At 45.2% G+C, this 20,472-nt stretch overlaps 1 protein-coding gene across 6 annotated transcripts in view; it reads right to left on the bottom strand.

The window, feature by feature from the left end:
• GCNT4 (glucosaminyl (N-acetyl) transferase 4) overlaps positions 1 to 6,369 on the bottom strand; it is a 112,915-nt gene extending 106,546 nt beyond the window's left edge. For 2 of the 6 annotated variants that reach the window (XR_010751670.1, XM_066386441.1), the window contains exon 1: positions 5,758 to 5,964. The gene's annotated coding sequence lies outside the window, so the exon portion shown is untranslated. The other 4 variants (XM_066386443.1, XM_066386445.1, XM_066386442.1 and 1 more) reach the window with 4 other exon arrangements.
• Positions 6,370 to 20,472: the final 14,103 nt, after the last annotated feature.

Genomic DNA, 20,472 nt, shown 5'->3' with positions numbered 1-20,472 from the left:
TGTTTTTACCCAATACGCCCAAGAGTGGGAGGGGATCCTGATATCCTGTATGTTCATCTTCTCCTGCCCACTAGTTCATCCCGTTTACAGATCTATGTGTGAGGTGCTCTCATCTTAAAACAGCCAGCCCAGCGATACGTAAAGGTATCGATCCCCAGTCAGGGCACATCCAGGAACAGATGGATGTTTCTGTCTGTCTCTCTGTCTCTCTCTTTCTCTCCCTCCCTTCCTCTCTCTCTAAAATCAATTTTAAAAAAATTTAAAAAAAGAAAAGAAAAGAAAAGAAAAAGAACCAGCCCTCTGTCCCACCTGTCATTCAAGGACCAGCTTCCAGGGAGATAAGTGTGGGACCCCGTGCTGTGCACACACACACACCATGGACGCTCACTCCCATTACAGCTTCCAGGGAGATAAGTGTGGGACCCCGTGCTGTGCACACACACACCATGGACGCTCACTCCCATTACAGCTTCCAGGGAGATAAGTGTGGGACCCCGTGCTGTGCACACACACACCATGACGCTCACTCCCATTACAGCTTCCAGGGAGATAAGTGTGGGACCCCGTGCTGTGCACACACACACCATGGACGCTCACTCCCATTACAGCTTCCAGGGAGATAAGTGTGGGACCCCGTGCTGTGCACACACACACCATGACGCTCACTCCCATTACAGCTTCCAGGGAGGTAAGTGTGGGACCCCGTGCTGTGCACACACACACCATGACGCTCACTCCCATTACAGCTTCCAGGGAGATAAGTGTGGGACCCCGTGCTGTGCACACACACACCATGGACGCTCACTCCCATTACAGCTTCAGTGCAGATCCAGAGCGCTGCCCTGTTTTCCAGGCCCATACCCCTCCCCTAATCCACCCCAATACAGGTGACACCCAACTATTTGGAGGGTAATCAGGGCCTGCTCTATCCAGACACTTATTATTTCTATCCTGAGCCTGGAAAGCAGCTCAGGCTCAAAACCAAACTTGTCTTGCCTCCCCAAATCCACCCCTCCTACACTGTTCTTTATTTTGGGAGTGGCAGTACCATCTACCCAAGCGCTCAAACTTTGAGAGATTCTCCCTACACTCTCACACCCTGCACAAAACTAGTCACCAGGTTGCTCCAGGATGTGCCTTAAATCTGCCTACCTGCATCATCGCCACTGCCACTACCTTAGCCTAGACCACCAGGCCTCTCACCTCCCACCCTCAGAGCCAGCCCTGTTTACCTTAAGGGTCTCTCAAATCCATTCCCCACACAGCCGCTGGAGCTTCGTTTTGTTTTGAATTTAAATCTCACCAGGGCCCTGGCCGGTTGGCTCAGTGGTAGAGCGTCGGCCTAGCGTGCGGAGGACCCAGGTTCGATTCCCGGCCAGGGCACACAGGAGAAGCGCCCATTTGCTTCTCCACCCCTCCGCCGCGCCTTCCTCTCTCTCTCTTCCCCTCCCGCAGCCAAGGCTCCATTGGAGCAAAGATGGCCCGGGCGCTGGGGATGGCTCTGTGGCCTCTGCCTCAGGCGCTAGAGTGGCTCTGGTCGCAACATGGCGACACCCAGGATGGGCAGAGCATCGCCCCCTGGTGGGCAGAGCGTCGCCCCATGGTGGGCGTGCCGGGTGGATCCGGGTCGGGCGCATGCGGGAGTCTGTCTGACTGTCTCTCCCTGTTTCCAGCTTCAGAAAAATGAAAAAATAAATAAATAAATAAATAAATAAATCTCACCAGGATACTTTCAGGTGTGAAACATTCCTGAGGATCAATTCCACAAAACACCAGAAAGTCTGGCATCATCTAGTCTTGGTACCTGTTGTCCTCACCTGATGCCATTCTACCCTCAGGTCACAGTGGACCTGGAGCAATCCCTGCTTCCCCCTCCTCTGTCTGAGGACATATCCTTTCCTGGGGTGAGCACACTCCCCCTACCCCTTCTCTCCTCCTCCTGTTTTTGCAGCTCCTACTCAGCCTTCAGGTTCTACCTTAAACCTCCCCCGGGCCTACTGCCCTCACCCAGCACATCTGTGCTCCTACAGCACCCAGAAAGGGTTGGCACACTAAGTGCTCAACATATTTGGGTTAATGAAGTGACTTTTCAACCTTGCACTACATAATCATACTGTCTTACTTCTATCTTCCTGCTTTCCGGCCTAAGAAGAAAATCCTTTGAAGCTGACACAGTTTTATTTCCAGTTTATGGTGCTATCTATATAGTAAGCTGGGTCCCCAAGTCACACTCCCAACACTAGTAGCCCCACCAGTTAGTGATTTTCAGGGGAGAGAGAGCAAGAACTGGGCACTCTTTGTACAATTTCTACCTGCTTTTGCCCCCATGACTTGAGTTCATGCAAAGTTAGTTCCATAACTATTTATTACCCATCCATCCTGAGAATAATTAGCATGGTGCCATCAAGTGCCAACTTTGACTAATTGCCCAATTATGCCATTCATCCCTCTATGTTACCCCTCCATAGACGATGTGGCATTTAGCAAATAACTATAAACTTTGCCTCTGAAAAGAGTGAGTTCAGCCTGACCAGGCGGTGGCGCAGTGACTAGAGCAGGGGTCCCCAAACTTTTTACACACGGGGCCAGTTCACTGTCCCTCAGACCGTTGGAGGGCCACACTATAAAAAAAGCTATGAACAAATCCCTATGCACACTGCACATATCTTATTTTAAAGTAAAAAAACAAAACGGGAACAAATACAATATTTAAAATAAAGAACAAGTAAATTTAAATCGACAAACTGACCAGTATTTTAATGGGAACTATGCTCCTCTCACTGACCACCAATGAAAGAGGTGCCCCTTCTGGAAGTGCGGCGGGGGCCGGATAAATGGCCTCAGGGGGCTGCATGCGGCCCGCGGGCCATAGTTTGGGGACCCCTGGACTAGAGTGTCAGACTGGGATACAGAGGACCCAGGTTCGAGACCCTTAGGTTGCCAGCTTGAGTGTGGGCTCATCTGGTTTGAGCAAAAGCTCGCCAGCTTATTTCCAAGGTCGCTGGCTCGTGCAAGGGGTTACTCGGCCTGCTGAAGACCCACAGTCAAGGCACATATGAGAAAGCAATCAATGATCAACTAAGGTGTCGCAACGAAAAACTGATGATTGATGCTTCTCATCTCTCTCCGTTCCTGTCTGTCTGTCCCTATCTATCCTTCTCTCTCTCTCTCTGTCTCTGTAAAAAAAAAAAAAAAAAAAAAAAAAAAGAGTGAGTTCAAGTAATAAACAGGAGAAAACATTCTTCACCACTCCCAAAGGAAACTCTTTTCAGTTTCTCCCAGAAATATGCAGTGCCACACAACCCAATTCTTTGGCTATTGTTTCTCTGCAAATGCAAGTTCAGAGATGATTCAGTAGTATCTTAATTGGTCATTTCTCACAGCGAAATGAATCCTTAGACAGTGTAACACAGCCTGACCTGTGGTGGCGCAGTGAATAAAGCGTCAACCTGGAAACACTGAGGTTGCCGGTTCAAAACCCTGATTTGCCTGGTCAAGGCACATTTGGGAGTTGATGCTTCCTGCTCCTCCCCCTTCTCTCTCTCTCTCTATCTATCTATCTATCTCCCCCCCTCTCTAAAATGAATAAATAAATAATTTTTTAAAAAGTGTAACACAGAAACTGCTCTCTGCAATGGTTCACTTGCTTTTAAAGATTTTACTTCCTCAAGATACTATCAACAAAAACTGTCAGAAAGGTCAGGCTCTAGAATTGTCTTTGATAGGTAGTTTAATAGTAAGGGCATGTTTATGCATGTAAGTCAAAGGGGGAGAGGATTTTTATGTCTACCAAACCACATGGACACTAAAATTAATACTACCAATCCCCAACTCCCTTAATATTCTGGTTTGTTACTTTTCAATTGTGAGGATGAGAAGAGGAAAAGCCTGCCTGACTTGTGGTGGCGCTGTGGATGAAGGGTGGACCTGGAACCTTGAGGTCTCCTGTGAGGCCCCAGGCTTGCCCAGTCAGGCACATACCAGAAGTAACTACTACAAATTGATGCTTCCTGCTCCTCCCCCAACCCCCCATTTCTCTTTCTACTTTCTCTAGAATCAATAGAAAAATTAAAGAGGGAGGGAGGGAGGGAGGGAGGAAGGAAGGAAGGAAGGAAGGAAGGAAGGAAGGAAGGAAGGAAGGAAGGAAGGAAGGAAGGAAGGAAGGAAGGAAGGAAGGAAGGAAGGAAGGAAGGAAGGAAAAGACAAGTATCTCAAGGTTAATGCCACCTTCCCATTGCGCAGCCAGGGTAGGTACAAGACACAAGTTTCCACATGGAAACCTCCCGGTGATGGAAAGCGTAGCTCTGTGTATACCACCCACACGCACTGTTAGCCTAAGAGAAAGTAGTAAATCCACTCGAAAGTCCACACCTCTAGGCTCAAATCCCCAGAGGCTCCTAGCGGCTGGGAGAGGCGCCACCACCTCTCTCAGGGTGGGACGGTCCCGGAGGCCAGCTCCTCCGGGGCACCAACACTTGACTTTAGAAAGCACAGAGTCATACATTGAGAGCAGGCTGACATCTATAGGGGGGAAGAGGAGGGGGACCTGGGGGTAGAGCAAAATAAGACCCTCCCCAAAAAAATCCACTCATGGACACAAACAGTGTGGTGATTGCAGGGAGGAGAGGAAAGTAAAGGAGGGTAGGGGACATAAATGGTGATGGAGGAAGACTTGACTGGGGGAGGAGATGAACATACAGTATGGTGTACAAAGATGTGTTGTAGAATTGGGCACCTGAAATCTGTATATTTGCTAGAAGGAAAGGGGAAGGGGGAGGGGAAAGGGGAGGAGGAGGGAGAGGGGTGGGGGAGGGGAAAAGGAAAGGGAAAGGGAAAGGAAAGGACCAGCGAAATATGGTCCTTGCAGAACACCGGGTGGGGAGACCAGTCCCGCAGCCTCGGCTGGCCAAACTATTTAAAGACACCCCCATCCCCACCACGCACACCTTGTCATACTGGGGCAGCAGAGGAACCATCCCATTCCCGCTCCCACCGCCTCCCTCTCCCGCCCATTCGCCTCCCTGCGCCTGGGACTGGGACGCCCAGGTCTTGGGCAGCGTGATTTGGCCCCGTAGGTCCAGGGCTGAGGAGAGGCTGGCGGGAGAGTCCGGAAAAACGGGCGTGGAGACCCGGTCCATCAGCCTCCCTCACCTGGGCGGGTCTAGGTGGCCCTTAGCCGGGGAGAACGTAGAAAGCCGGACCCCCAAAAAAGGGCTCGTCCTGGAAACCACGTCGTCTCTGCTAGAGGAGAGTCCTGGGGAAACCCTGAAACGGGCCCAGCGACTCCCGGCCCTCCTGGCCCGCTAGGCCCTGGGGTCCGAGGTCAGGACGCGCGGCTCGCACCTCCCCAGCTGCCCTCTTTGCCAGCACTGGCCTCAGGGAACTTTCCAGCGTCCTGCCGCGTCGTGAGGCCCCGAAGTAGCTGCGCACGGTGGAGTCGCCCACTCGGCTCCTGACTCGATCTCCGTCCGCCAACTGCCCAAGCCAGCCCCCTGGGACACCTACAGGCAGCGGGCGCGGGGCCAGGCCGAAGCTCAGCCCAGGATCTCGGTGCGACTCCCCGGGCCGACCCTCGCCCTCATCACCAAACGGGACGTGGCGCCCAAGTTTTCCCGGGCGGGAAAGTGAAAGTCGCCAGGAGAGGGTCTGGGCGTCCTGGCAACCCAGCGGCTGTAGTCCTGCACCCCCGACCCTGGGATAGCCCTACACCCCGGCACTGGGCTTTTCTCACCAGTCTGCATGGCCAAGTCGACTTACGAAAGGGAGTGGGGCAGCCCCGAACGCGAGTCCCCGCTGCTGCAGGCCTCCCCGGCGGGGGCCGCGAGCTGCTCTGCGGGCTCCCGGACTGGCGGCCGAGGCTGGTTCCCCCCTCCCCCTCCTTGGCCACCTTGGTGGCGCGCCCTGCGAGGAGTTGCTCTCCTGGGGCCTGTATAGGGAGAGCGCCAAGCGATCCCCAGGACGTGGAGGGGAAAGGAGGAGCTGCCGCCCCGCTCCCGCAGAGGGAGGTTCCGGCCCCCGAGCTCCGGGTGGGCTCTACGCTCCTTACAGTTTCCAGGCGCTCCGTGCGCTCCCCTCGGGCCAAGCCACCGCTACCCTGAGCGCCAACTATGCTCTGCTCCCTCCCAGGGTAAAAGAGACCGGAAACCTGAGGTCTGGAGAAGTAAGTGACTTGCTCAAAGACGCTCAGAGGGCGGTGACGAAGCAAACTCATATTTGTGTCTTCTCGCTTACCCTGGAAGGCCTGGCTCCGCAAAGCTTGGCTTTGCAGGACTCACCCGCTCTCAGCTGGTAAGATGAGGACGTGGTCCCACGCAGCCTGGAGAAATGTCATCTAGGAGCAGCGTGGAAAGGTGGAGCTTTATACCTGTTGAATAAATAAGGTTTAACAATTTACTCGGCAGCACCGTGTGTGTGTGTGTGTGTGTGTGTGTGTGTGTGTGTGTGTGTGTGTATAGAGTTTGTGAAATGTTGCAGCAGAGTGCAAATTGGGAATTACCTTGCTGCTTGGGAAGGGTCATTGTTTTGCTAACCTTTGCTGGAGGAGGGATTTTTTTCTTTTTTTCTTTCTTTTTTTCTTCTTTTTTTGAGGAGGGATTTTTGATTGCCCCAACAGTTTTTGCAGGTGTTAAGCCTGATCCGGAGGAACCCGAAACATGGAACACACAACAAAGTCCCTCGATTACACATCAAAGCTTTAGCTTGGCCAAGCGGCGGCAATTCCGAGAGCGCGCCGGCCCTTTGTTTTACCTAGTTTTTATAGTTTTGTAAGTGGGAAGTACAGAAGTAAAAAATTGCATTTAGGAGCCCTTTACCACTATTGGTTATAGTCATATGTCCTTTAACATGATAGGACCATGTTCAACTTGCAAGCCATACATCATTTTGGAGAAAACAAAATTTCTAAGCCAACACAATGGTAGAAAGATGTCTCTTTACATATTAAAAGGCATTCCTATATTATCTAGTGTTTATCTGCCATCTCTCTGTCCAGAGTCACACATGTTAACCACACGCATTTACATAGGAGAGGTAGTTTCAGTGGGGACAAATGCCCGCAAATGGCTCATTGCTATAAGAAAAGGTTTATTTTGACTTTTCTTTCCCTGTACCTGGCTAGCCATTCACCCCTTTCCCCACAGAGTTGGTGGACTGTCTGGGAATCCATATCTTCCTCCCCTTTGCATTTACAATACAATGCCAAGGGCCATCTTGGTTTTATGCCAATCACACAGTACAGAGACTATTTCTCACAATTTCTCTGCACACCTTAACCCAAATTAATAAAATGTTCTTCAAGCCTCTTAAAATATGAATATTGATCCTGTAGTTTTTGGTACTTTACAACACCTGTGGGTGAGGTGGCATAGTGGCTCCTCAGCAGGGGGGCAGAAGGAGTGCAGGTGCAGTGAGCTGAGGGGGTTTTGGGAACCCTACTGAGGCTTGTGGGGGGCCTTTGATTCCAGGAGGAACCTGAGAGTGGGTCAAGGCTTTGCCAGCCCCTGAATGAGGGGGAAGCTGTCTTTCCTGCCTGTTTTCTCCTCCTCCTGTGAGACTTGAATAAATAGAATGGCCCACCATTTTTTAGCTCCACTATTTCTTTACAGTCTGCCTGAATCCACTGTGAACCTGTATGGCCATGACAGCAGTGGCCACTGGCCTTAGAATGCGCAATAAATAGAGCACAAAGTTGTTTTTCAATCAGGGCCTACATTTCAAATAGACACTAAGGCAGTGATGGGCAATCTTTTGAGCTTGGTGTGTCAAAATTCGCCAAAAAACCAAGCATAACTCGGGTGGTGTGTCACTTCGAGAAAAAAACCATAATTTTGCGATATTTATAGTTTAAATAACAAAAATGTATAATTGTAATATATAACTGTATTTAATAAACCAAAAACTAATTATTTAACTTACCTGCTTAGTGACTTCTTTGTTCATCTGTCAGTCGGTTTCTTTTGTTGGTCTTCATATTATTTAACTTGTGTGGGGTGCTGAGGAGCCACTGAGCCATTTCACCCGCAGGTGTTGTAAAGTACCAAAGGCTACAGAATTAATATTAATATTTTAGGAGGCTTGGAGAACATTTTATTAATTTGGGTTAAGGTGTGTAGAGAAATTGTGAGAATAGTCTCTGTACTGTGTGATTGGCATAACCAGGATGGCTCTTGCCATTGTATTGTAAATGAAAAGGGAAGGAAAGCATAGATTCCCTGACATTCCACCACACCTGTGGGGAAAGGAGTGAATGGCTAGCCAGGTGCAGGAAGGGAAAAGCCAAAATAAACCTTTTCTTATAACTATGAGCCATTTGCGGGCATTTGTCCCCACGGAAACTATCTCTCTTATGTAAATGCATGTGGTTAATACCTCTGACTCTGGACAGAGAGATGGCGGATGAACACTAGAAAATATAGGAAGGCCTTTTAATATGTAAAGAGATATCTTTCTACCATTGTGTTGACTTGTAAATTTTGTTTTCTCCAAAATGATGTATGGTTTGCAAATTGAACGTGGTCCTATCATGTTAAAGGACATATGACTATAACCAATAGTGGTAAGGGGCTCCTAATTGCAATTTTTGCTTCTGTACTTCCCACTTACAAAACTATAAAAACTAAGTAGAACAAAGGGCCGGCGCGCTCTCCGTCAGATTTCTGTCGGAGTTCCCGCCGCTTGGCCAAGCTAGACAATAAAGCTTTAATGTGTAAACCACGGACCTTGCTTCTGTCTTCCATAATTCGGGTCCCTCCGAATTTGGATTAACAGTGCCCTGAACTAAGATAAGTGAGGGGCAGGGGGAATTCTTTAACTAACCTGCCTATTAGTGACATTTTTGTTGCTGAATTTCATTGGCTAAATCTTCAATTGAACGTTGGTATTTTGTACACTACAAGCCCAAGCAAGCGCTACTAACTTCATCTGTCAATCTGTTTCTTTTGTTGGTTTTGCTATTATTTAACGCCAAGAATAAGGTCTCAGAAAAGTATGTAGAGGGAAAAATTGTGAGTAATGCCATTGCTATATTTTTCAGGGTGCTAAAAGTGTCTGGTAATCGGTTCCACGCACTCCAAATTTCCTGTTCGTAGTGGCACTCCTCTTGATTCTCCAAGCGGCACCTTTCCAGATTCTCAAGCTTTGACCTCAAGTCAACAAATACCTTAGCCCAGATGCTGTCTTGAAATTCTGCAAGTTGCATCTTATGTAAATTAAGATGGCTGCCGCTATTTCTAATGGCGGGAAACGGCACCCATAGCATAGGCCCTCGCCTCTCCCAGCCACCCCCTCACTTATCTCAGTAATGATGGTCAATTAGAAATCCACGACACCCCAGAACAGTAGATTGGATGATGGTTGCTGTGGTTATGTGGTTGCTGATAATGGCAATCACAGGGCCCCCAGAGATGCGTCCCCCACAGCATTCCGCTGTTCCCTGCTCCGCCGGCCGGAAGTGAGGTCAAAGATCACCTACTGTCCTAACTGGAAGTCCCAGAACTAGACGCTCTGTGCTGGAGTTCTGTTGTTTTGGCCTACAGAGTGTCTACACTACAGCAAATGTTTTATCATACAGCCAGGTGCAGTAGCCGAGGATGAAACGTCCTTCTTGGCATGCGTCCCCTTACTTCTCTGGTATGCAGCTGCATGTGGCCACGTGTTATCAAAAATGGCTACGTGTGTCAAAAATAAAAAAATGGCTACGTGTGTCAGTGCTGACACGTGTGTCATAGGTTCGCCATCACGGCACTAAGGCTTCCTATTTACCCCCCTCCCCCAAGTGGGGGTGAGGGTGGCGGCCTTGGGGGTGTGGTATCCAGTCCCAATCCTGATCACCTAAAAACTGCATGAAAGTAATTACACACTTACTTAGCCAATTGGGCAATATGTACGACTCAACCTTTGTAGTGGGTTCTTGTGAATATGCTAACTTTATGAAGTGGTGGATGCTCTGCACTGTTTTCATAATTCCCACACTTGCAGGTGTTCCCCATCTGCCTCTCCTTTCCCAGCCAGATCTCCTAGGGCCTGCCTGATGGGGCCGGGAGTGCTCCAGGAAAGTCAAGCCCAGCTGGTTTCTTCATTGCTTCCTGTGCCAGTCTGCGTTGACTGAGGACCTGTGGTGTGTGTGCCTGGTGGGGAGCTGGATAGGACCGGGTAGAACCGGTAAGTAGCTCGGAAAGGGATCCCATATGCTTTACTCCTAGGATGTAGAGTCCGTCCATAGCAATGAGACTCTGAGACTACCCTGCCCTTTAAAAGTTTCCCGTGCTCATGGGGAGCAATGTCCATTTTGCAAATTTATTTTGAAGCAAATGGCTAGTTTTGCACTTTTCCCCAGTAGGAATTCTTCTTTCTGGAATAGTCATTAAAAGTCACATAATTTAACTCCTCCAGTCTCCCACATTTGCATGAGGTGGCAATGATGATGATGATGATGACGACATCAGTCTTCTACTATCCATCTATGGTGCTTTTCTAAGCAATTTATGCAGATTAACTCATTTAATCAGCATTAGTGGGAGAGGCCATTTCTATTCTGGTTTTACAGATGAAGAGAGCGAGGTGAAATAATTTGCCAGTAAGTGGCAGAACCAAAACTCAGAAGCAGGTGGTCTGTCTGGTGTCCATGCTGTTAACAACTGAGGAAACTGAGTCCTCCAGGACTGGAATCCAAATGGTTCACCAGCCATCATCAGCCATTCACACAACGGAGCTTCCAGTTATCTCAAGAAGGGGTGCTATGACATCCACACATATAATACCTCCCAAATTAGGTCCATTTTAGTATTTTGAATATATCATATCATAAAGTGGTTATCCATTCACTTACTTGCTTCACTATCTCCAACTCCCAGAACAACCTTTTTGTCATTAAACAAACTTTCTATGATGGGACTTTAAAAATACCTGTAAGATAAAATCTGTAAGTTTTGTTTTAGATTGTTTTATACTGAGACCCATACCCAGCTCTTCCCTGTCCTTTCCATCTACTGCCTTCAGTTAGTCCCTTCCTTCCCCTGAACCCTGGCTCTGATCAGCACCCTGGGTCTTCAGAAAGCAGTTGCCAAGGCTGGGTGGTAAACCCCCGAAGACCTCTGTTAAACACTACAGCATGCTCAGCATTATCATAGTATTGGTCTCCATGGGCTGCCATAACAAATTACCACAAACTGGATGACTTAATACAGCAGAAATGTATTCTCTCATAGTTCTGGAGACTAGAAGCCCAAAATCAAGGGCTCCCTCTGAAGGGAAGAATCCTCTGCCTCTTCTAGCTTCCAGGCCTTAGTTGCTGCTCCAGAGGGAGGGTGATCCAAGCATAATTTTTAAGGAAAGTAGGAAAAGCATAGCTAAGTCAGGAGGACTTATCAAAAGCACAGCTACTTGGGGGGAAGTTTCATTGCAGACAAGAGAAGCAGAAAGAATGCAAATACCTATCATATCAAATATAAAAACATGATGAATGACTTCAGGTAAAATAATATGCTGTAAGGCCACAGCAATTAGCAAGCTTTAAAAAATGCTTTCTTCATTAATTTTGTTTGGTCTTCATGACAATTCTGAGTGTCATCAAAGAAAGGGATGTAATAATACCTTATAACCCAGGACCTTTGAGCTCTAAGGGGTCAAGTAACTCGCACAGGTCAAACAGCAAATCAGTTATAGAATTAGTAGGAAACACATTGATCTGGATATTCCTCATTCAGGAATTTCCACTCCTGGGTCAGTCAGTCTTCCAGTAGTGATTTCCTTAGCCCAAGGAAAGCATCTGAAAAACAGGGTAACCTGCAAGAAATGGAAAGCTTTCCTAAATTGTAGTGGAATAACCCATTGCATGGCCTTGGATGGGAACACAGCCAACAAGAAATGAATGTTTTGCCAAGAAAGTTGTTTTGTGACTTGAAGGCGAGTCACTAAAACAAGTCTATGTGACTGAAGGCAGTTGCTGGGCTTTTCTCAGTAAAACATTCTCATAAGATTTCTGTACTTTCCTTATCCCTTAAGATAAGGAGAGGAATGTTGTGGGATCCATAGAAGCAATAGCAATTAATGCCTTCTGATATTATGTTGTTACTAAGCTATCTTGCAGGTGCACTCTATGTATCTTTAAGTAAAAGTTACTCTTGATGTTATGCCAATTTCTCAGTAAACAAGCTTTTTGAAGTCTTGTGAATAAAATTAAGATACTGCATGAACTCGGGGCCATTTGCCTGAGCCAGCGGTGGTCCTTTGCTAGTCCTTGATGATTCTGTCTGCTGATCTCTCTCTCTGCGCTCCCAACTCACAACAACACTAAATGCCATGTGACTTCAAAATTAGAACTGTGATGAACCATCTCCAGACATCTGAATTGGTTTTGCAAAAGCTTTTCAGGATTTTCATGTGTATTAAAGGGTGTTCTTTGGTCTTCTGAGACATTATAGGATCAGCAGCACTCAGCTCCTTATCTTAAGGAAATGGGGATTGAGTATAACTTGAAGGCACGCAGAGACATTAGTAAGAAGTTAAGAGGTAATTGACCACAGAAGACAAGAAATTACTTCACAAGATGATAAGCAGCAGAAACTGATAATTGAAGCTTGTTATCTGATCTCACCAGAGTGGAGTCACACATGGATGGCCAGATCTTGGCATGTTTTGCGAACTTTCTGGTTAGAATTTGTAACTATGGCTAGCAGCTAGAAGCAAGCAGTAAATCTAGCCTTGCGATGAGTGTCTGATATCAGAGTTAATGTGTTTCCCTGGATTTTCTTTTACTTAGTGAGCTGGCTGAGTCTTGAAAGATATATTTAAAGATGAAATGCTTTTAAGTATAGTATTATTCATTGAGTTTTTGTTTGTGCAAAGTGCTACATTGGTTGCTATGAGAGAATACAAAAACATAAAAGATAGTCCCTGACCTTGAAGAAAGTCCCATCTAAATTAGGGGACATGTAAATTAAAAATTATATAAGTGGAACCACAGTGGAATTCATAAACAGTTTCTCGTCACTCAGTTGTCTGTTCAGAGCAGTGTTTCCCAACCTTTTTTGTGCCATGCCCCACCTTAACCTTTCTAAAATTTTTATGTCCCCCCTATGTAACACACATAATTTTTAACATTAAAAAATTGATTTGTTCACTTAATAAACATAAATGATAGGTTCTAGGAAGACATCACTATAAAATTGTTAACAAAACACAGTAAGTAAAATTTCAAAACATATAATGAAAAACAAATTTAAATTCCAAATAATTTTAATACAGATTTTTCTATATTAATTTATTATTTTAATTAGTGTGATCCTTGCGCTTGATGCTTGCTGCACAGAGATTTTATATTAGGTTCCAATTTGGTTAGCTTTAGTTTCAAGACTCCACGTTGTGTTATATCCAGCCGATTTTTTTTTTTTTACCAGTAAATCATTTACAGCACTAAATCCACATTCAGCTAAAAATGAAGATGGAAACGGTAGCAATAGTTTTCTTGCACATTTGGTTGAATTTGGGTATTTGATTTCTGTTTCCTCACAAAGCCATGCCATCCCTCCTTTGATATTAAATAAAGCTTGAACTGACTCATCATTTTGCAATTCTGCGAGTTCTTCTTGATACTGCATATTTGATATATCAGACAAATCCACTAACATTGGCTGCATCATCCATGTTGGGAAATCAATTTGTTTTAAATCAGAAAATCTTTCTTTTAAATCAGTGATAGAATATTCAAATGATTGACAATAACAAGTAAAGTGGTATCAGTTACTTCACATTTTTGGAGCCAATGAAATTGTTTAAAGTTTTTGTTGTTAATATGTTTCTGACATAACTCAATATTGGTAATGAAACCAAATATCTTTGCTTTTGCATCGACAAGAGTTTTATTTGTTCCTTGAAGTTGCTTATTTAACATATTTAGTTTTTCAAAGATATCGGCTAAATAACTCACAAATGCTTTACCATCTATTGTTAACAGATACTTATTTCAGGTTTGTCGCTTAAAAAATCACTAAGAGTATCAAACAGTTCCATAAATCTTTTCAAACAGTTTCCTTTAGATAGCCATCTTACTTCAGTATGAAGTAAAAGTCTCACATGGTCTTCATTTTGTTCTTCACAAAATAGCTTGAAAAGACGCTCACATTTGGTACTAGCTTTAATAGCATTAACACACTTTATTTCTGTATGTAATACTTCATTCAGAACAGGTGAGATGTTTTTAGCTACCAAGTTCTCCCTATGAATAACACAATGCACAAGAATCATTTCTGGATTCGCATCTTTCATCAATTTTAAGCAGCCATTTTTCTTGCCCATCATATTGGGAGCACCATCTGCAGCACAAGATGTTATATTTTTCATTGGTATATCATTGACATCTAAGTAGTTTTTTAGCTTATTATATATATCTTTGGAGATAGTGGTGCTTTCTAATCTTTTACAGAACAACATTTCTTCAGCAAAATGTCCTTTATCAATATATCTTACATAAGTTATCAATACTGCCTCACTGTCTCTCAAAGGTGATTCATCCATTTGCAAGGAGAATTTTCTTGTTTTCAGCTTTTCAATAAGTTGTTTTTCAATATCCTCACTCATTTCGTCTATTCTTCTGCTAACAGTATTGTCACTGAGTGGCATAGCTTTTACATCTTTCTCATCTTTTTCAAGAACCATTTTAAGAAATGCTGATATTGACAGTTTTATTAAATTCTCTCCTATAGTGTGATTTTCTCCAGTTTTAGTGATGAATAAAGAAATTTGATAACTAGCCTCAAGAACACAATTATTAGTTGAAGTATGAGCAGTAATAGAGACTTTAATGTTGTTCTTTTTTCAAAATTTTTCTTTAAAGTTTTAAAGTAACTCAAATCTGAATTAATATGAGCACTATGTTTCGCCTTCAAATGTGCCTCAAGACGACTTCGTTTCATTGATTCGTTGGTCAAGCATTGCTGGCATAAAAGACAAAAAGGAACCTGCTCATCGTGAACAGTGGGTATGAACCCAAATTTTAAATATTCCTCCAAATATTGACGAGTTTTTTTCTTGCTTGCACCACTCATTTTACTATGGGCTATAAGAAATAAAAATAAGATCAATTAAAAACTAATATTAAAATATGTGTTAAAATATATTCAATGTGACATTATTTAAATGTATATAACACATTTACTATACTACCACCGCAAATCAAAAGGTATCTATATTTTTTCCACTTGACAAAATTTTCTGGAAAGTTATGCTTCTAAAATTAAAATTGTCGTGCATGCACTATTATAGCCCCAATAATATTTATAAAATATTAGTGCTTTCTAGCCCCGATGCAAGAAGTACTTAATAAAGAGTTTAATATTGATAAAAATAAAATCAAATACTTACCAATTATATCTATACAATATATACATGTATATTTATTAAATCAACGAGCTTTTACAACAGTTTTGACTTACACTTATTTCAAATTAACACCAACTGAATGATGTGAAACACTACAGAAGTTGCGATGGGCCAATTAAGTGAGAATAACTGCGTTGTTTAGCGAGTTTTTAAAACGTCCAGAGTTCCCCATGGCAGACGGCACGCTCCGTGGTGAACCCAGGACGAAGTTTACTTGATGACGCCAATCACCCAGTTGATATTTTGGTCTCGTCAAATGAAATTATACTTAATAATTATTTACCGCAATTATTTAAGAATTGCATTTTTTGTTAAATTTGGCACCGATATCTAGCATTGCATTTAAATGGCCCAGGGCAAAAGAGTTAAAGTCATGTCAAGTCCACTTTCAAATTGCCCCCTTAACTATCGAATTGCCCCCCTGTGTGGCGTGGGCCCCACGTTGGGAAATGTGACATTCGAATAAAAGTTATAAAATACATTAATAGGCTTTAGAAATAACTTCAAAGGAATTAGTCCAGTAAACAGATGAGCCCAGACTCCCAGGATGGCTAGGAGCTGAAGAGTCCTTGAGATAGAGAAGTCGTCAGACTCCCAGGATGGCTAGGAGCTGAGGAGTCCTTGAGATAAGGAAGTCACAAGAACTGCTAAGACAGAAAATGTAACCACATCCTAGGGGATAGATAGGGATATTTCCAGCTGGGGCTTTCAACTGTATGACTGGTTACTAAGGCACATGACTAGAATTTAATTTGGGGGAACCAATTGCTAAATGCCAAATTTGCTTCTGTATGAACTGCTTGCTTGCTATACTATAAAAACCCCTAGACTGTAGGCGCTCGGGGTGTGGCTCTTGTGACTATCACTTGAGTACACCCCTGCGCAGGTTTGTTTTGTTTTGCTTTGTTTTCTTTTTCTCTTGGCCATAAAACTTTGTCAAAAACTCTCCAAACGTCTCCAGTGTTTGTTTTACCCGGCGAGTGCAACATTTTATGGGGGCTCGTCCGGGATTCCCATTACGGGAATTTTGGCTGGGGACAGGCGGAACAGCTCGAGCTGGTGAGTATTTTGTTGTGGAATTCCCTTGTTTCTGTAATCTGTCTGGCTCCGGAGCATTTGCAGTCTGTGGTGGCAGACAGGACGCTGTCAGAGACCCGCCCAGACACTCGGGCCAAAGGGCAGGACGCTGCCAGCCGAGGTTTCTGTTTCTGTCTGAAATCGATCGATCGTTTTGAAGTAGTGAGCTCACTCGCGCCGCGCCGCGCTGCTGTCTGGTTGTTTGTTTAGCCTGAATGACTGTGTAGGAAATTTTGTGTATTGCCCTCCTGGGATTTGCTGCACTGTTATGTTTGGTGTTAATTTGTTTGCCAGTACAGTGTGATCAACGCTCATCCATCTAGATCACCCTGCTTATAGGGTAGGGAATCCTGTGTGTTGTCTTTGTAGGACTAGAAGCATACCTGGCTGAGAAGAACAAGTACCGCGAGATGGGACAGCAAGAATCTACTCTTAAATCCCCTCTTGATTGCATTTTAAGTAACTTCTCTGATTTTCAGAAGAGAGCTCAGGGTTATGAGGGACCTCCACCCGATCGAGAAACTCTCCGGACCTTAAGCCAAGTGGAGTGGCCATCTCTTAAGGTTGGATGGCCATCTGAAGGAACCTTTGATCTGCCTATAGTTTTTGCAGTAAGAGCCATTATATATCAGGTGCCTCACCCAGACCAATATGTGTATATAGATGTTTGGATAGATATAGCTACAGACAAACCTAGGTACATTAAGAGGTGCATAAAAGCTAATCAAAAGGTTAAGAGAGCTATTTGTGTGAGCGCAGCGGACATTAAGCCTCACCCTCCCTCCGCTCCACCTGCACCTAAAAGAGAGCCTCCCAAATCGTATCCGGTCCTTTCTGATGTTACTGAGGATATAGTAGACCCTATAAATTATCCTCCTCTTCTTCAGAAGCCCAGGAAGCCAGATTCAACTGTGCCCGAGAATGTCCAGAGTCCTCCCCACACCCGGGGGGGGACCCCTTATGCTCAACCTTCCTTTGATGGAGGTGCCCCAATGTTGCCTCTTAGGGAGGTGCTGCCCCCACTAGATGAAGGACCACATGCACCGTCCCGAATGATTTATATTCCTTTTTCTACTAGTGACCTTTATAATTGGAAACATCAGACCCCGTCGTTTTCAGAGAAACCTCAGGGGTTAATTTCTTTGCTTGAGACTGTTTTCAGGACCCATCAACCAACTTGGGATGATTGTCAGCAGCTTTTGCACACCCTGTTCACAACGGAAGAAAGAATCCGCATCAGCCAAGAAGCTGAAAAAGTATTTAGGGAAGAGGGGGGCACTGAAAGGGAACTAGAGAGGACGCTCCCCAGGAGCCCCCCCTCTTGGGATCCAAACAATGTCAGGGATAGGGAATCGCTTACCCAATATCACCAGGCTCTATTAAGGGGAATAAGGACAGCTGCTAAGAAACCAACCAACTTTAGTAAGGTAGGTGAGGTAACTCAGGGGAAGAATGAGTCCCCTGCTGCATATTTAGAGTGGCTAATGGAGGCCTACCGGGTTTATACCCCTATTGATCCTGAGGCAGAGGAAAATCGCAGGCTAATAAACATAACCTTTGCCACTCAGGCAGCCCCAGACATTAGAAAGAAGCTCCAGAAAATAGAAGAATTTGAGGGAAAGAATAAGAGTGAATTATTAGAAATAGCACAGAGAGTCTATGTCAATCGTGATGACCCTGAGTTAGGGAGAGCAGCTGTAAAACTACTCTTGGCACAGCAATCAAAAGGACCAAAAGGGAAACAGCAGCCCTTTAAGGGAAAGAAGGGAACTTTCCCGCAGAAGCAACTAGATAAAGACCAGTGTGCTTATTGCAAAGAGAAAGGTCATTAGAAGAAGGATTGCCCTAAACTACAGGCCGTAAATCAGGAACAAAGCTCACAGGTTTTGCTCCAATTAGATTGACGGGGCCAAGGCTCCATTTCTGTTGGCCCCCAGGAGCCTATGGTCACACTGTCAATTGAGGGGAAACCAACTACCTTCCTAGTTGACACGGGGGCCACTTATTCTGTCCTAAAGAGACCACTTGGGACATTACAAAAGGAATCCACAAAGGTAATAGGGGTCACTGGCAAAGCTGTCTCATATCCTCGAGCCACTGCTCGGATTACAGACCTGGCGCGAGGGACTATTACTCATTCATTCCTGATTATTCTAGACTGCCCTTACCCGCTGTTGGGACAAGATTTGTTGCAAAAATTTCAAGCAACAATAACCTTCAACCAGGAGAAGAATGCAGAGGGCAAGGTATTAGTGACTGTGCCAATATCAGAAGAATACCTGATTGCCTCCCTCCCGGAAGGTAAGAGTAGGTTTACGGGCATCCCCGAGGAAGTAAAGCAGCAGGTTCCTGGAGTTTGGGCAGAAAATAATCCTCCGGGATTGGCAGTACATCAGCCGCCTGTAGTAGTGCTGTTGCGGAGTGATGCCAGCCCAGTACGCATCAGACAGTATCCTGTACCTGCTCGGGCTAAACAGGGTATAGCACAGCACTTGAGGCGCTTATTAGAAGCCAGGATTCTCCGGGAGTGCCAATCTGCCTGGAACACTCCTCTACTGCCAGTACAAAAGCCTGGAACTCAAGACTATCGCCCAGTGCAGGACCTGCGTGAAGTGAATGCTCGGGTAGAGACCATACATCCTACTGTGCCAAACCCCTATACCCTATTAAGTTCATTGCCACCAACGCATGTTTTCTATTCAGTATTAGATTTGAAAAATGCCTTCTTTTGCATTCCATTAGCAAAGCAAAGTCAGGAAATGTTTGCCTTTGAGTAGAATAATCCTGAGAATGGACTTTCAGGCCAATACACTTGGACCAGGCTCCCTCAGGGTTTTAAGAATTCACCAACCATATTTAATGAGGCTTTGTGCAAAGACTTACAGGAGTTTCGAGCCGGCCACTCTTCAATTGTGCTGCTGCAGTATGTGGACAATCTCCTTATCGCAGCCCCAAACCAGGAGAGTTGCCAAGAAGCTACATTGGAACTACTCCAAGAACTGCAACGGATGGGCTATCGAGTATCTGCTAAGAAGGCCCAAATTGTCACCCAAACCGTGAGTTACTTGGGGTATGACTTAAGGGGAGGACAACGTAGTTTGTCTAGCCAAAGAATTCAGACTATATTACAGATTCCTGAGCCTGTAAGTAAGAGGCAAGTACGAGAATTTTTAGGTGCCGTGGGATATTGCAGACTTTGGATACTGGGATTTGCAGAGCTGGCCAAACCTTTGCATGAGTTAACACGGGGAAAAGAGGAACAATTTGTATAGACAGAGGAGGCACGAGAGTCTTTTCAAAAACTTAAGGAGGCCCTAGTTGCAGCCCCGGCATTAACCCTGCCAGACTTGTCTAAGTCTTTTCAACTATTTGTGACTGAGAAGAAGGGCATTGCTCTAGGGGTCCTCTGTCAAGAACTAGGACCTTGGAAAAGACCAATAGCCTATCTGTCCAGAAGACTAGATCCTGTGTCATCAGGTTGGCCAAATTGTTTGAGAGCACTTGCTGCTACCTCCATCCTTGTTAAGGAGGCCAGTAAACTGACTCTAGGTCAAGACATTCAGGTCATTAGAGAGCACTATTTAGAACAAGTGCTGCGGGCTCCACCGGATAGGTGGATCTCGAATGCCCGACTAACACAGTATCAGGCACAGTTGCTGAACCCCCCCGCAATACAATTTTTGAAAACAACGGCCTTGAATCCTGCTACATTGCTCCCGTTGCCAGACCCATCGGTGATCCATGACTGTAGACAAATATTAGATACCATTACAGGAGCCAGACCAGATCTACGGGATCAGGCCTATGAGAAGGCAGATTTAACTCTGTTTACAGATAGAAGTAGCTATGTTCGGGATAGGCAAAGGTATACTGGAACTGCGGTGACCACTCAAGATACTGTGTTATAGAAAAAGGCATTGCCTAAAGGCACATCTGCACAACGGGCTGAGCTTATCGGACTCACACAGGCCCTTAGAATTGCTGAAGGGAAAAGTGCCAACATCTATACAGACAGTAGAT

Source organism: Saccopteryx leptura, chromosome 5 (assembly GCF_036850995.1).
Source record: "Saccopteryx leptura isolate mSacLep1 chromosome 5, mSacLep1_pri_phased_curated, whole genome shotgun sequence".
Lineage (NCBI taxonomy): Eukaryota > Metazoa > Chordata > Mammalia > Chiroptera > Emballonuridae > Saccopteryx > Saccopteryx leptura.
Note: the sequence above shows the minus strand (reverse complement) of the source record. Positions and strands in the feature narration are given on the sequence as shown.